Here is a 15783-nt window from a genome sequence, read left to right as displayed (position 1 = left end):
CGAAGCACGCGATCGTGTCATTTACTGATGTTTACTCACGCGACGATACCCAATAGCATAGACATTTGAAGCAGTTTCACTCACCGGCTGCTTCCAAAGCAGGACCGAACCTTTATCGCTGGGATGGCTCCGTCAAAAACACACTTCTTGGAGTGTGGAGATCCACTTTGCAATGCGACTGAAGCATTTCTGCGTTCAAATCGGTTCAAATGCAGCGCTGCCTTCCCGGAATGCTGTGCTGAAGCGTTGAAGTCGCTTAATGTCAAAGTGGAGGAATGAAGTGGAGCGCGGCGCGGACTATAACCGACATCAGTGTTTATGGACGACTGGATCTGCAGCTGAGAGCAGTGTTTACGGCCGTGCATTTCCTCTCTCCCTCTAGTTACGCGCGCGCGCGCACCCTACCGGGAGAAGAGCCCGTACGGCCCATACAAGGACCTTCTGGTCTATTTACGTCAAGTCGACCCATACTCGAAAAAAACTCTCCGAAACTTGTGAGAAACCGGAAGGAGTATTTTTGTCACAGAAATACTCCATCAAACGTCCAACATTAGTTTTCGAAACTTTGTCTATGTTTAGGATGGGAATCCAAGTCTTTAACAGTGTAAAAAGCTCAGTATGCATGAAACAGCATTTCACCCCCCCTTTAATGTTCAAAAATCCCGAATAAATCCAGCGGTGTAGAGTCAACATTAATTGACAATGCTTTGAAGTGAAGTTAAAGGGAGCGAGGATATATAATTTCACTTGATTCAATTCCTTCGTCCTCGAGTCTTTTCCAAGGGTCCTTACCTCGCATCCTGAAGGTGTCAAGGATCAGGAAGTGGAGGACCCAGATGCAGAGTGAACAACAATGACGATTTATTAACAAGACAGATCAACAGACACAATGGGGTAGTGGATGAGTGACAGTCCAAACACCAGGGCAGGGGAAAGACACCACGATGACGAGCAGAGGAGGATGACCACTGAGACCAGTCCAGGCAGCCAATGAACTTCACGACAGCTTGGGAGGCAACACCAGGCAGGGCGATGGTGGACCAATCCAGGCAGGAACCTGAGGCTTGATGTTCTCATAGAAGCCGCTCCAGTCTTGGCTGACAGGCAGTGGAGACAGCGGCCAGGGAAAAACTTAGGACAGAAAACAACACAGGACACACACACGACAAGACTCTAGACAAGCCAACAAGAAACAGACACACTACCAACTATGACTAAATTAAACAAAAACTTAAATAATAACTGGAGCTAGAAAACGAGGAAAAATAAAACAAAACCAATTTTTATAAAAAGACTGAACTAAAAATAAGTGGAAAACAGGAAAAATAAAATAAAAAGGTAAGCTATCAAAACCAAGAAAACTAAACAATCAGGCTAGCGAAAAATACCAAAATAAAACCTGGAGAAAACGAGCAAAATAAAGACAGAAACTTCACTATATATGTCAGTAAGTTCAGGCTGCCTCCTGCAGAAGGACCATCTTCTGCACTGGGCGCTCAACCATTGATGGTTTGTTCAAACATTTACCATCCTTCCCCAGTTTCCTGTCTCCGAAACATATCTTCACTCTTCTTACCAAACCATCCTGTCAACGACAGTCTAAATAACTTCTGCCAAGCGCCACTCATTCCTGGGCAGATCGTCTGCCTTCTCCAAGACTATATCTCCAACATGCATGGTTCCTTCTTGGTGTAAGCCAGCATTGTCTTGTTGCAATGTTAGACACATACTCCTTCTGCCAATGGCCCCAAAATTGCTCAGCTAAGGATTGGACATGGCGCCATCTCTTGCGAGCATACATGTCTTCTCTGATGAACTTGCCAGGGGGTAGTAGAGCTTGGGCAGTTTTTAAAGTGAGAAGGTGATTTGGGGTAAGGGGTTCAGGACTTTTAGGATCATTCAGATTATCTACTGTAAGCGGTCGGCTAATTACAATTGCCATAGCTTCGAAGAAGAAGGTCAGAAGGGAAGAATCATCTATCTTTCCAGTAGATAAGGACAGAGTGGAATGAAGAACATTTCGCACAGTTCTAATCTGTCTCTCCCAAACTCCTCCTGTGTGACTTGAATGGGGTGTGTTGAAGACAAAGTCACATTGTTTTTCTGCTAAGAACGTTACCACATGATTGGTGTCAATTTCTTTCATGGCCTTAGCAAACTCATTCTTGGCTCCAATGAAATTACTGCCTTGGTCGCACTTTATTTGACGAACTGCTCCTCTGATAGCGATGAAATAACAGAGGCCGCTAATAATGGCGTCCGTGGACATGTCATCCAGCATCTCAATATGGATGGCTCTGCAACAGAAACAGGTAAAGAGAAGTCCATACCTCTTGTATGATTTACGACCTTGTCTGGTGATGAATGGACCAAAAACATCCATTCTGCAGTATGTGAATGGAGGGGATGGATCTATACGCTCTGAGGGCAGGTTAGCCATTTTTTGCTCTTCTGTGGGTCTGCGAAGTTTGCGACATTTTACACACTCTAGTACAAAGGAGGCTACGGTTCTATTTTCTCCTGTTATCCAAATTTCTCTTGATCTGATCTCTTTTATAGTCAAGCCTTTTCCTTGATGTTCTGTTTTTTCATGACAGTCAGTGATCATAAGTTTTGTAAGATGGTGTTCCTTTGGAATTATCACTGGATGTTTAATGGAGTTAGGGACAGAAGAATCGCAAAGCCTTCCTCCCACCTTGAGCAATCCGCCGTGGTCTACAAAGGCATCTAGGTTTTACAGCCTGTTGCTGCGTGAGAGTTGCATGCCCTTACTCCGTAAGGCTATATATTCTGCATACATCTGACTCTGTAAGTCCTTGATGATGATGCGCTTAGCATCCTCATGTTCTGCCACTGTACTGTGGTCACTTGACTTGTCCTTCCTAACTCGACGAAGTAGACGTGCAAGAGCTTGGATGACTTTGGGCCATGAGGACAACCTTGCGAGACAGTTGGATAAGCAGGAATATTGTACTGTTTGCGTTGCGTGTTCAGTGACTGAGCTTTCTTGACCTCTTCTCTGAACTCAATTTGTGACAAATGTGTGGAAGCGGCGAGCTTCATTGTTTATGTAGCCTAACACCACTTGAGAGTCCGTCCAGAAATATGCCTCTGCATCTGCAAGGTTAATTTCTTCCTTTAACATATCATTAACTGCAACTGACACAACCGCAGCGGTCAACTCTAAACGAGGGATAGTCGTGATCTTAAGAGGGGCTACTCGAGATTTCGCCATAAGTAAAGCACAATAGACATCACCTTGTTCGTTCTTGAGTCTAAGGTATGAGCACTGGCCATTTCCTTTTGTGCTGGCATCTGAGAATCTCTGTCCTTGTGATTATCCCAAACTCAGCAGGCACAATACAACGAGACACCTCAATCTTCTCCAAGTTAGCAAGATTAGTCTTCCAATGCTCCCACCTTGGCTGCAAACCATCTGGTAAAGAATCATCCCAGCCCATGCCTATTTTCATTTCCAAATCCACGTCGAAATTTCCATTTCTCCACCAGAGAAATCGTAATTAACTTCAATCTGCTTCTTCAACATAGAACTGGTGAAAAATCTTCTCATTATAACACATCAAGGCCACTGGATACTGTCGGAACCGCAAAAGAATGCCAGTCAGGCTGTTCATCAGGTCAGGGCCTGTGAGAAGATGATCGTTTAAGCTGGTACCCTTGTATTTGGCAGAGCAGTCAAAGACTACATACAATTTCCCTGGTTCTTTAGGTAATACACCACATGATGAGGGATGTACCATTTTTCTGTCTGGTCATTTTGTGAGGACAACCACACTGGCACAATCATTGAGGTGTTAGCAGATGTGCATCCAGATACTACACTTAAAGACATTTAAACTTTTTGTGTGCGTTCTCTGGGCTATGAACAGGGGAGGACTTAACCTTTCTTACGAAGCTATCCTCATGCAAGCAGGTAGGATGTCTTCTTTTATACAGGTACTGCAGGTATGTCTGAAACGACAGTCTCTGGCACTGTGTCCGGGCTTCAAACATCCATAGCACAGCTTTGTGTCCTTGATGAACTGACTCTGCTCTTCAAGAGACTTTGCAGAATATTTAAATGTTTATTTGATGTTCACTGCTTTGAGAGAGCAGAAGACCTTACTAGTTGGCTTCGGATTCTCATGCTGCGTGACCATCTTTGTGTGGAAGACATTCATTTGTTCTTACCAACCTTGAGGTTATATTTCTCCTTATTAGCTTCAGAGGCGTCAAGAGCATAGAAGGAAGTGTCTGGGTTGCAAGCTACCTCAGCCTCAACTGACATGAAGCTGGCGAAGTCATGGAAGGTTGGGAAACATCTTGAGTCTCACTCAGTGTTTCTGTAACTTGACGATTCCAGCGGGCAGCCGGCCAATCAGGGAGTTTGATAACAAGTTTCCTATTCTCCTTGCTTACACAGGCATATGAAATTGTAAAGATTGCTTATGAGAGGATTTCAGGTGTTGATGGAGAACTCGGCAGTACAAGTAAAAGAACGTCTTTGTGAATTGCTTGATCGAGATTATGCTCGCTCTGTCTATGGTTCTACAGTCTCACGTGTCAACTCTAAGTCGAGTATACCCCTGAGTCAACCTTCACTGAACTCCATTTTGATGGCTAAACGAATAGAGGCAGCAGAAGAGCTTGCAGCAAAGGAAGCAGAGTATGTAACTCTGAAGTTATATTGAATATTTCCAGTCCCTTAACATGAGGCATAACGTCTTCACATGCATTTAGGAAATCTGAAAAACAAAGAAAGAAAATTTCAGACTCCTACAGCGTCCTTGGGCTGGATTCTAGGCCATCTTGTGAGTTTCTCTCTGAATGCTCTTTGTATAATGAACGGCTGTCCATAACGATTCTGAAATCTTTTCCATGCATCCTTGTAAGCTTCCTCATCAGTTCTGTAGAAGAAGCCTTGCAGAGCTTTCAGAGCAGAACCAGTGACATACTTCTTCAAGTAACATACTATATTATGAAATGAAAGACTGTTGGCTCTGGCATAGGAAGTCTGTTCAGTGTTATACTGTCTTGAACAGCCTGCGCAAGGTAAGACACGTCAATATTGGGAGGCAGCGATGACTTCTCATTGATTGTTGGCTTAAATGAGGGTGAATACACAGGTTCCTATATAGGAAAGCTTACATGTTGTGCAGCCTATTGTTCTGGTTAGCAGAGGAAATGGTTTCTTCCTTGTCATACACTTCAAGTCTTGCTCTAGCTGCTCTAACCTCCTTTAATCCTTGTAATCTTTCTAACAAACTAATTTCAGCATCAAGTTCTCTCCTTTTCTTCTCTTTTAGAAGTTGTAATCTTTCTGTTTGTTCCCTTTCCTCCATTATCGTTACATAGAGTTCCTTTGCTGCAAGCTCTTCTGCTGCCTCTATTCGTTTAGCCATCAAAATGGAGTTCAGTGAAGGTTGACTCAGGGGTATACTCGACTTAGAGTTGACACGTGAGACTGTAGAACCATAGACAGAGCGAGCATAATCTCGATCAAGCAATTCACAAAGACGTTCTTTTACTTGTACTGTCGAGTTCTCCGTCAACACCTGAAATCCTCCCATAAGCAAGAGAGGACTCTCAGAAATGTTTTCAGCTGCCGTCTAGCCTTTCTAGTCTCAGCTTTCCATTTTTCATTAGCCCATGTAAGCTTTCTCTCTGCCTTTTTTGAGACTCCTCTTTTTTAAATGCAGTCATCTTTTCGGTTCGAATTCGTTTGCTGACAGAGTGACGTACCTCAGCTGTCTTTACACCATCAGAATTATCTTCCAGCTCATCGTCTGTATCTCTGTCTTTAGAAGGTAGGATTTTTGAAGCTTCCTTCTTCTTTCACGGGAGTGCATGACTTGGATCTTTGGTCTGTCATCATTTACGTCAGTAAATGGAATCAATGGAAGGAAGCTCTTACTGTTACAGCCCGGTTGAATTTAAGAAAGAATTTGGCTCATGCACTGATGTTGTACTGTCCTTTGTCCTTTTATTGTTGTTGACTTCACAACGTAAGAGCTAGAAAAGATAAATAAACAATGTGTTGCAATTTGAAAGTAATACACGCACATATTAGCCTGACAAGCCAGACCCACATCAAGATGTTTGGTCTGGAAACTCACCATTGACAGCTCAATCCGAGGGGCGGGATAAATGGTTGTCTTTCAAACTCCCTCTGCACGCGATAGGATAGCGCTACAACCAGAGCAACATGAAGTGGAGCTAGTTAAAGCTACTAAACATGTGAAGATTAAACTTTCTCCGTATCAGGTCGGCAAAACTCCGAACACATCCGTCCTTTTTAAGAATGACTTCAGTGCCGTTTTTTGTTCTTTTCTCAGAGAAAAGCTTAACTCCAAGTCTTCCAGAGTTGCGGTCAAAGCTGATTCGAAAGACCGCCGTTCGCCAGCTTCTGTGTTTACTAAAAGCACGCAAGCGCAACGCTGTGCCGTCATTATGTTAAGCCCCACCCACCGACTCTATACACGATGTGATTGGCCCGACCAGAGTTTGGTTTTTACAGCTCAGACATGTATTGAGAGTTGCTATACGATATTCGCGGCAGATTAGATTTGCTGCTGCTAGGGTGCGTCTAGATTTCTAGGCTACGCTCATATAAATGAAACAAAACAATTGACTATAGCAACAAATTCAGAAATTAATACTAACATTTATAATAAATTATAAAATTACTCCTAAATCAAACAAACACATAAAATGATCACTAAGACAAGATATGATTTACACAAGTGCTTAAATATAAATGAATACCTTGTACTAGGGATGGCTGACGCGAAACTGACGTTTCAACGCTGTGTCAAGATCCCGAAGCGCAAATGATGTTTGGAAACACTGCTTCGAACTGTGATTAGAAACACCCATGTCATGTGACTACGGCTAAACGACGCGCCGAAGTGTTTCATCCTGCCCTGCAAAAAGGGGCGGGAACAAACCACAGTCACACATCTCAATGAACCTAATTCCCCACAGTTTAAAAGTGACGTTAATCCATCTTCACCTCGTGGGTTTTTGTGAAAAGGAGAGAGATTTCGTGATATAAGTGAGTTTTATAGTGCGCTTTGGTTGGTTATATTCACCTATTTGACTGATAGGTATAGATTGTGAGAGATAGATAGGTATAGGCTAGTGACATATTCATATAGGCTATGATATAATTATAGATATAGAATAGAATTACATAGATATAGAAGATATTCATAGGTGATATGTAGATAGATATAGAGGCTCCACATAAGAGATGTCGTACATCTGGTGTGGGAGCATTTCCATTTGAAAACACCACATAAAGTGAGATGTGTGTATTGTATTGGCACAGAATGCATGATCCATTAACTTAATTTTCAGTAACTTTCCCTCATTTGTATGTAACTTTCTTTTCTAAAAAATAGTTGTGCATGCTAGCAACAAGTGACCATTATGAGAGGATTTATTCAAAGGCTGGAGAAATTATATGTAAAAAAAAAAAAGTAAAAAAAAGTTGACTTAAGTCCTTCAACAGCAGAGCAATTCATATTTTTAAATAAAAATGTTATGTAACAAATGACACATTGTAGTTTTATTTCTTTCAATAATCTTAATTGTTCATGAAAATCTAAAGTTATTTACAATGAGGAGGCTACAGGTTACAAAACCAAGTAGTTGTCAGACAGATGTTAAAAATGTTTGTTTTTAAAAAAAATAATAATATTTTTTTTTTTAGAAACAGTAGATCACCCCGTCAACGTTATTTCAGATCAATACACGCAAGTGGCCACTAGATGGCGTCATGGAGACGGGTGTTGTTTTGAAGCTTCGGCACATTTGCTTCAGCTGTTTCAGTGCTTCTCGGATCCTCGGTCTCCCCATCACTACTTTGTACTCCTTTTCAACCAGGTGCAACACAAAACAAACAATAAATACTACAAAATGAAAACAACAAACAATATCTAAATGCTTAAATCACCTAAAGGTGTTCTTAATAAAATTATCTCCGTGACCGCATGGCTCCGTTTCTCCGTCAGTGTTTTTACTTTATGTGCGCGTCTGCGCGAGCTATCTGTTCGACTTTCCGGCAAGACGCCTTTCATAATAAAAGTCTCTATAGGTTAAATAACTTAGAGTGCAAAGTATCGTTCCAAAATATAATAAAACATAACTAATATTAAGAAAATATAGAATTACGATATATAATATATGAATAATATCAGAATACTATATTAAGCTCCAAAATTAATTAAAATAAACTGAGGGTTATTTTCATTACGCTAGTCTTCAGTGTCACATGATCCTTCAGAAATCATTCTATTATTATTATTATTATTATTATTATTATTATTATTATTATTATTATTATTATTAATGTTAAAAACATTTGTGCAGCTCAATATTTTTGTAGAAACTACAATACAGAGTTTGGGGTAAGAATGATTAAATTATAGAAATTAATACTTTTATTCAACAAGGATGCATTAAATGGATTAATTCTATTTCAAATAAATGCTGTTCTTCTGAACTATTACATGCACACAACAAAATAATCTTTAATATTTTTATACGTTTTACAGTAACATGTTATTATGCTTCTTTCGTTATGTACTTTGTTCACTTGATCTACTTGCATTTAATGCATTGAAAAATTTAATGCAATTGGAAGATTTTCTACTGACTGATCACATCTAAATGTTTCAGATGTCTGTGAATTAAAATGTATCAATTTAAAAAAATTCAATTTTGCCAACTGAAAAATTTTGTGATCAGTCACTAGAAAATGCTCTTTTGGATACCTTTTTTACAGTATATACAATTAATTAAAGGAATTCCTATTTGTTTATTAGACTTTTTTAACAGTAAAGCAGTATTGATAGATAAATGATAAGAGATAATAGTTTGTATGTCTCGTCCGTCTATGCCAGGGAACTCACTCACTCGAGGACCACATCATAGCAGTGGCGGCTTGTCAATAGAGGGCGCTGGGGCGCCGCCCCCATCACAATTCCAGAAATATACATGTATACAAAAATTATATAAAAATGAAATAAAAATAAAATAGTTTACTCATATGATGTATGAGTGGGTAATTAAGAGCCTCAGCATTTAATAAAAAAAACTATTTTATATGTTTTTTAATGTTTCATGCGGTTTCATGGGCGAGGGACGCCGGACAAATGGATGTCTATCTCAGTCCATAAATCGTCGGGCAGCATGTGACCTGAAGCTGGTCTCTAATTGGTTTCTTAAAGATTCTCCTCCGGGCGCAGGTCGCTGCGTCCCTGGCGAATCAGAATTGCATACATGTTTTTTGATCCAATCTGATTGGTTCTCGTCAACTGTCATTCAATGTTCCGCAGAGACCTAAGGTGTGTTCGACATCGGCTGCGGCTGGATGCATGCGATCGGCGAGAGTAGCCGAGTGCAGGCGGGGAGGAGCTGCAAACGGAGACGTGAAGTCGGACACTTTCAGCTTCTCGTGGTGACGCTTGCACTGCGTTTGCAAACTTTATCACAGCTGAAGTTAAATAAATGCAGTATTTCTCAAATACACAGATGTTTCAAATGATATTTTTATCCAATACTTTATGTACTGTTTAATAAAGCGTCTATTTGGACAAGATTAAAGTTCAACATATAAGTGTTGTCAACGGTTTTTATCAGTTTTAGTTTGATAAACATGACAATATAACGTCGCGACTACATGAAAAGAGGTTTTACTGTTATAAATAAATGATTTGTGAGCATTAGTGTAACATAAGGTTTTAGAATAAACATGAAACACACGTGGTCGCTGTTATGCGGTGAATCCGGCCAATCGTGGATCAGCTGTGTCGTCATCAGAGCTCGAGCAGCCTCCTGCAGCCACCCTTGAGAATCTGCACCGGCTGCATCAGCCGGCTGCTCTCGATTCGCTCTCGCGGTACTTTGTTGACATACGTCACAGTCACGTGCTGTCGGCGCTGTCTTAAGTCGGACAACATTTCTAACCGGCATGCACTGCTTTAAGTCAGCCGCCGATCGGTCTGCGCATCGCTAGGTGAAGTCGAACAAGCCTCTATACTTGCGAGAGAGCGTTGGTGACAACGTCACTCCGACCCCGCCCGCCTAAACATTCGTAGAGATGGCAGCAGTCAAACTAAATTCTGTGATTGATTTACAAAAAAATCCTTTCACAAGGCGTTCGCTGGAAGAAAAAATAAGAATTAAGGATCTCGGACCGGACCAGCCCGATTTACAAATTCAGCAGCAGTCCAGTGACAGAGGACGAAGCTAACGTTACACTCGGAGCTTCACCTGCTCTCGTTATGAGAAAAGGAGGTGGCTGACTGGATGTGACGGTAGCATTGCCCTTTTTTTGCTTTCACTGTCTCTTATTTCAAAGTGAGTGAGAGGTGTTTTTCGACCTTGAAAAGAATAAAAACTTTTCTCAGAAACACCATGACCCAGGAGAGGCTGAATGCACTTTGCATTGCTCTCCATGGAAAAGAGACTTGTCACTGAGATGACTGACTTTAATCAGAGAGTAATTGAGAAATTTACTGGCCAGAAAGAAAGGAGAGCCAAATTTATGTTCAAGTAGTCAACATGCCAGTCTGTTGTTGCTACTTTTGTTTTTTCCTTTCCTTGTTCAATTATATATGGGAAATAAATATGTAAAAAGATAAAAAGTGCAGACACTGTTTTCTCTTTAATGCTTGAATTTAGTCAACATGCTTCTTGGTACTGCTTTGTATTTATTTTACTTATTTGATTTATAAATAAGTAAAATAATTTATAAGTAATTATACTTATATATACTTATATACTTATTATTATTATTATTATGTATAATTTATAAGTAAATTATACTTAAATTAACATAATTATACTTAAATATACGCAATTATTCTTAAATATAGGTAAATCCCCCCCCCCCCCCCAAAAAAAAACCCCGCGCCCCCCCCCCAAAAAAATATCACCAGCCGCCACTGCATCATAGACTTTCTGAACATTGCAAACTTCATCAACCTCCCGGACTTTATGTTGATTGACTTTTTTTGCCATGGATTCAACAAACAGTTACAAAGCGAACTCGTCTGTGATGGTCCTCGAGAGTCCCTGAGTGAGTTCCTTGATTATGCCCTTCAGGTAAGCGGTTCCGCATTCACAGTGGGTGTCATGGAGGAGGATCATGACATTTCCACTACATCTTTGGACAAGATGGCCGCTGAGCCTGTCTTTGGACAAGATGGCCGCCGAGCCTGTCTTTGAACAAGATGGCCGTCGAACCAGTGTCATTGGACAAGATCACAGATGAGCCGGTGTCCTCTGACAAGATGGCCGCTGAGCCTCATATCGTCTCAGCAGACCTTCCAGAGCCTGGTGTCGTCTCAGCAGACCTTCCAGAGCATTGTGTCGTCTCAGCAGACCTTCCAGAGCCTAGTGTCGTCTCAGCAGACCTTCCAGAGCATTGTGTCGTCTCAGCAGACCTTCCGGAGCCTCGTGTCGTCTGAGCAGACCGTCCAGAGCCTCGTGTCGTCTCAGCGGACCTTCCAGAGCCTCCTGTCGTCTCAGCGGACCTTCCAGAGGCTGGTGTCATCTCAGCAGACCTTCCAGAGCCTTGTGTAGTCTCAGCAGATCTTCCAGAACCTCCAGCCACTGACCAAAGTCCAGAGAGTGCCCCGCCTCCTGCCCCGAGTCCAGAGAGTACCCCGCCTCCTGCCCCGAGTCCAGAGAGGACTCCGACTCCTGCCCCGAGTCCAGAGAGGACTCCGACTCCTGCCCCGAGTCCAGAGAGGACTCCGAGGCTCGGCTACGCGATTCAGTTCGCGCGAGCTCCTCCCCGCTTCCGGGGTGTCCGGTTCACCATGGTGGGGCCCAATGCCCCTGTCATGCATGCGGAGATCGCTACCCTACTGGCGAAGGGCGCGATCGAGCTCGTCCCTCCAGCCGAGATGAAGTCCGGCTTCTACAGCCCTTACTTCATTGTACCGAAGAAATACGGTGGGTTACGGCAAATCCTGGACCTTCGCGTCCTGAACCGATCCCTTTACAGGCTTTCGTTCAGGATGTTGACTGCAAAACGCCTTTTTGAATCCGTTCGTCCATGCGATTGGTTTGCAGCGATCGACCTGAAGGAGACGTACTTCCATGTGTCCATCCTTCCGTGACACAGACCGTTCCTGCGGTTTGCGTTCGATGGGCGGGCATATCAGTATGCTGTACTCCCATTTGGGCTAGCTCTGTCCCCTCGTGTCTTCACGAAGATTGTCGAGGAGCCACTCAGGCAGAGAGGAACCCCTTGCGGCCACTCAGGCAGCAAGGGGTTCGCGTCCTGAACTATCTCGATAACTGGCTCATTCTGGGCCACTTTCGGGAGCGGGTGTGCGAACACAGAGACCTGGTTCTCCATCACTTAGCCGGTCTGAGCCTTCGGGTCAACTGGGAGAAGAGCAAACTCTGCCCCGTGCAGAGGATCTCTTTTCTCAGATAGAGAGCAAGAGTGCGGTTCGACTGACATTGTTTCAGAGGCTCCTGGGGCATATGGCATCCGCAGCCGCGGTGACGCCACTCGGATTGCTTCATATGAGACCGCTTCAGCACTGGCTTCACAATCGAGTCCCGAGATGGGTATGGCAGTCTGGCACGCTCCGGTTCCCAGTGACTCGGGCCTGCAGACAGACACTCACCCAGTGGTCGAACCTCAGCTTTCTACGGGCAGGTGTGCCCTTAGAACGAGTTTCCAGGCATGTTATTGTGTCAACAGATGCTTCCACTATGGGTTGGGGTGCCATGTGCAATGGACATGCTGCCGCGGGCTCCTGGACAAAGAGCCAGCGCCGCCTGCATGTCAATTGCCTCGAGTTGCTGGCAGTACGGTTCGCCCTGCACCGCTTCCTAGCGTTGCTGAGGGGTCAACACGTACTAGTCAGGTCGGATAACACGGCCATTGTAGCGTACATCAACCACCAGGGCGTTCTACGCTCCCGCCACATGTCCCAACACCGCCATCTCGTGTTATGGAGTCAGAAGCGCCTGAGGTCCCTTCGTGCTGTCCATATTCCGGGATCCTGAACCGCGGAGACAATAGATGTTAGTTAGCAGAGTTTATTGAGCACCAGAGAGTCAAACGGGGTGAAGTGCAGGTGAACAAGTGCTGGGGTGAACTGGGAAGTCTTTTGGTGATGAGGGGAATTGCTGGAGAGATCGCTGGAGAGTTCGCTGGAGTACGAGGGACACACACACACTGGACGTTGAAACACTAGGAGACTTGACAAGAGACACTGGAGATAAGCAGATATCTTCGAGGGAGTCCTTGAGGTAAAACAGAGGCAGTTAGTACCTTCTCTAGACGAGACCGGACAGTGACTGTGACTGTGAGTGTGTCTTTTGTGCTGGTGGTAATTGGGGTGATGATGGGCTGCAGGTGTACGTGATTAAAACTCAGGAGAGGGTATGCGCTGTGAGTTGGTGACGTTGGAGCATGGCGTGTCTCTGACACTACTTTTATATGGTGTAAATATAATCTATTTTCACTCAGTAAAGCTATTTCACTTTGTAAATAGCATCTATCACCATTTGCACTTATTGTAATTAGCAATTATCGCTAAGAAAATATGCTATTTTCGCTTAGTGCAAAAAGACGCTGCCTATTTTATTTTGGGAACATGTGGGCCTAGGACTGCCAATGCATAGGGTCCGGGATCTTCTGCTACGCTCCTGGGTGGTGAGATCAAAGTGTCGCAACTCTCTTTTTCTATGGCTCTGATCAGGCTGTACTACCGTCCGTCAAAGTTTCAAGTCCCTACGACTTACGTTTCGGTCTGCCTGATCGCTTTTAAAGCAAAATGTCTTTGAAAAAGCTTTGAAAACCTTTCAATTATATATATTTATATTTATGCATTTGGCAGACGCTTTTATCAAAAGCGACTAATATTGCATTTTAGGGTGCACATTTTTACATTTTTGTCAATTCTTGCTTTCCCTGGGAAATGAACCCATGGCACTTGCTAGAGCCACGCTCTACTGGTTGAGCTACAGGAAAGCTTAGCTCAATTATAAAAGGGTTTCAGCGCTACACACTTGAACTCCATAATTCTAAAAGAAGGATTCAAAATAAATGTAGATTTATTATAGCATATCTTTATTATTAACATAATCATAAGCAGTACACATAATAAGCAGTTAATTTACATGCACACAACAAAATAATTCTTAATATTTTTATACGTTTTACAGTAACATGTTATTATCCTCCATTTGTTAAATGGCCTTTGTTCTCTTGATCTACTTAATTCTTATACAATTAATTTAACAAATTCTTATTTGTTTATTGGACTTTTTTTAACAATACTAGTAAAGCGGTCTTGATAGATAACTGATAAGGAGAGAGGATTACAAAACCCAACCCTGAACTGACCTTGAATCTCTGAGAGCCGCTCTGCATGGCTGCGCTATTTATGAAGACGTGGCTTCAACATTTTGTGCTGTTTTAATAAGAACCTTTTGGATGCATGAAAACATCCCATGCTTGGACAGATAGAGAAGAGGCTGTATAATACTACCTTGTTGCAATAACCACATATTGATGCTCAGCAGCACACAGAAAGCATCATTACTAATGTTATTACTAATGTTGATAATTAATATATCCAGGCCACATGGAACAGATATGCAAACTAAAATACCAGTGATAATTACAAATGCCCTCTTCTTCTGACGGTGCATCCCTTCTTTCTGTGTTTCACCAGGACTTGGTCTCAACAGGATCTTGAGCACTCCTAGACTACAAGCAACGATTACAGAGAGACTGATTGTAAGGGACAATATGTAGACCTCAACCATGTGTCGTGGATAGATGGAAACAGCTACTACTCCATAAGCCAAAATCAGCATCCAGACGAGTCCAGCACCGATGTATCTGTGCTTCACAAAGGCTGGGTTGCAGTAGATCGCTGGATGAGCCACGGCCACATAGCGTTCAACACAAATCAAGCTATTCATAAAGGGACATCCAACCATATAGATTCCAGAAAATAACATAGCAAGGAGGATTATTTCTTGAAAGTTAAAAGTAAAAGCAATCAAATCTAAAGTGTAGAATACTATCTCGAAAAACCCAATTGCAGATAGGTTCATTGTAAAGATTTCTGAGGCTGCCAGGCGTCCCCTTATTCTAATATTATTTGTGCCCAGCCAGAGGACCCAGATATGGATGGGCAGGAGGACAATGAAGTCCAGTGCTGTTACAGAAAGCTGAACTGAATACCCTGGGCTGGAGTTTATGCAGTCCAACTCAAAAGAAGATGTTTGATTCTTGGAGACAGTGCTGTTCATGTTTCTCTTCAAGAAGTCAAGTGTCTAAAGAACGTGAAGAACAACAATGATGGAAATACATTTGAAAACTATACAAACACAACAACATCAATATTTCTCTGTTGTGACAATGACAAATGCAAACAATAACTTACACTGACCTGATGATAAGCGGACAGATAACCATCTGTTGAGTTGTTCTCATTCCTGCAGATCCTCTCATATTAGTTTCATCCCATGTCACATATTTGCATTTGTATGAATTCTGAAAGGAAATATGCAAATATGGAACGAAAAGCAGCATTTTAACAGCATGTGTTCATTTGAGTTTCTGTATTTAAAGCTTAAGCCTCCATGGACCATAGCACATTTGAATGAAGAAAGTACGTTTTGTGTGAACGTCCCCTAGGTTTATGTTTGGGTGGTTTTACAATAAACAAACTGACACCTATAGTGGTCAGCTAAACAAATGTATTTAAACACACACCATATATCGCATGCTCC

Source organism: Pseudorasbora parva, chromosome 1, assembly GCF_024679245.1.
Source record: "Pseudorasbora parva isolate DD20220531a chromosome 1, ASM2467924v1, whole genome shotgun sequence".
Taxonomy (NCBI): domain Eukaryota; kingdom Metazoa; phylum Chordata; class Actinopteri; order Cypriniformes; family Gobionidae; genus Pseudorasbora; species Pseudorasbora parva.
The sequence above is the reverse complement of the archived record's forward strand: the minus strand, read 5'-3'. Positions refer to the sequence as shown.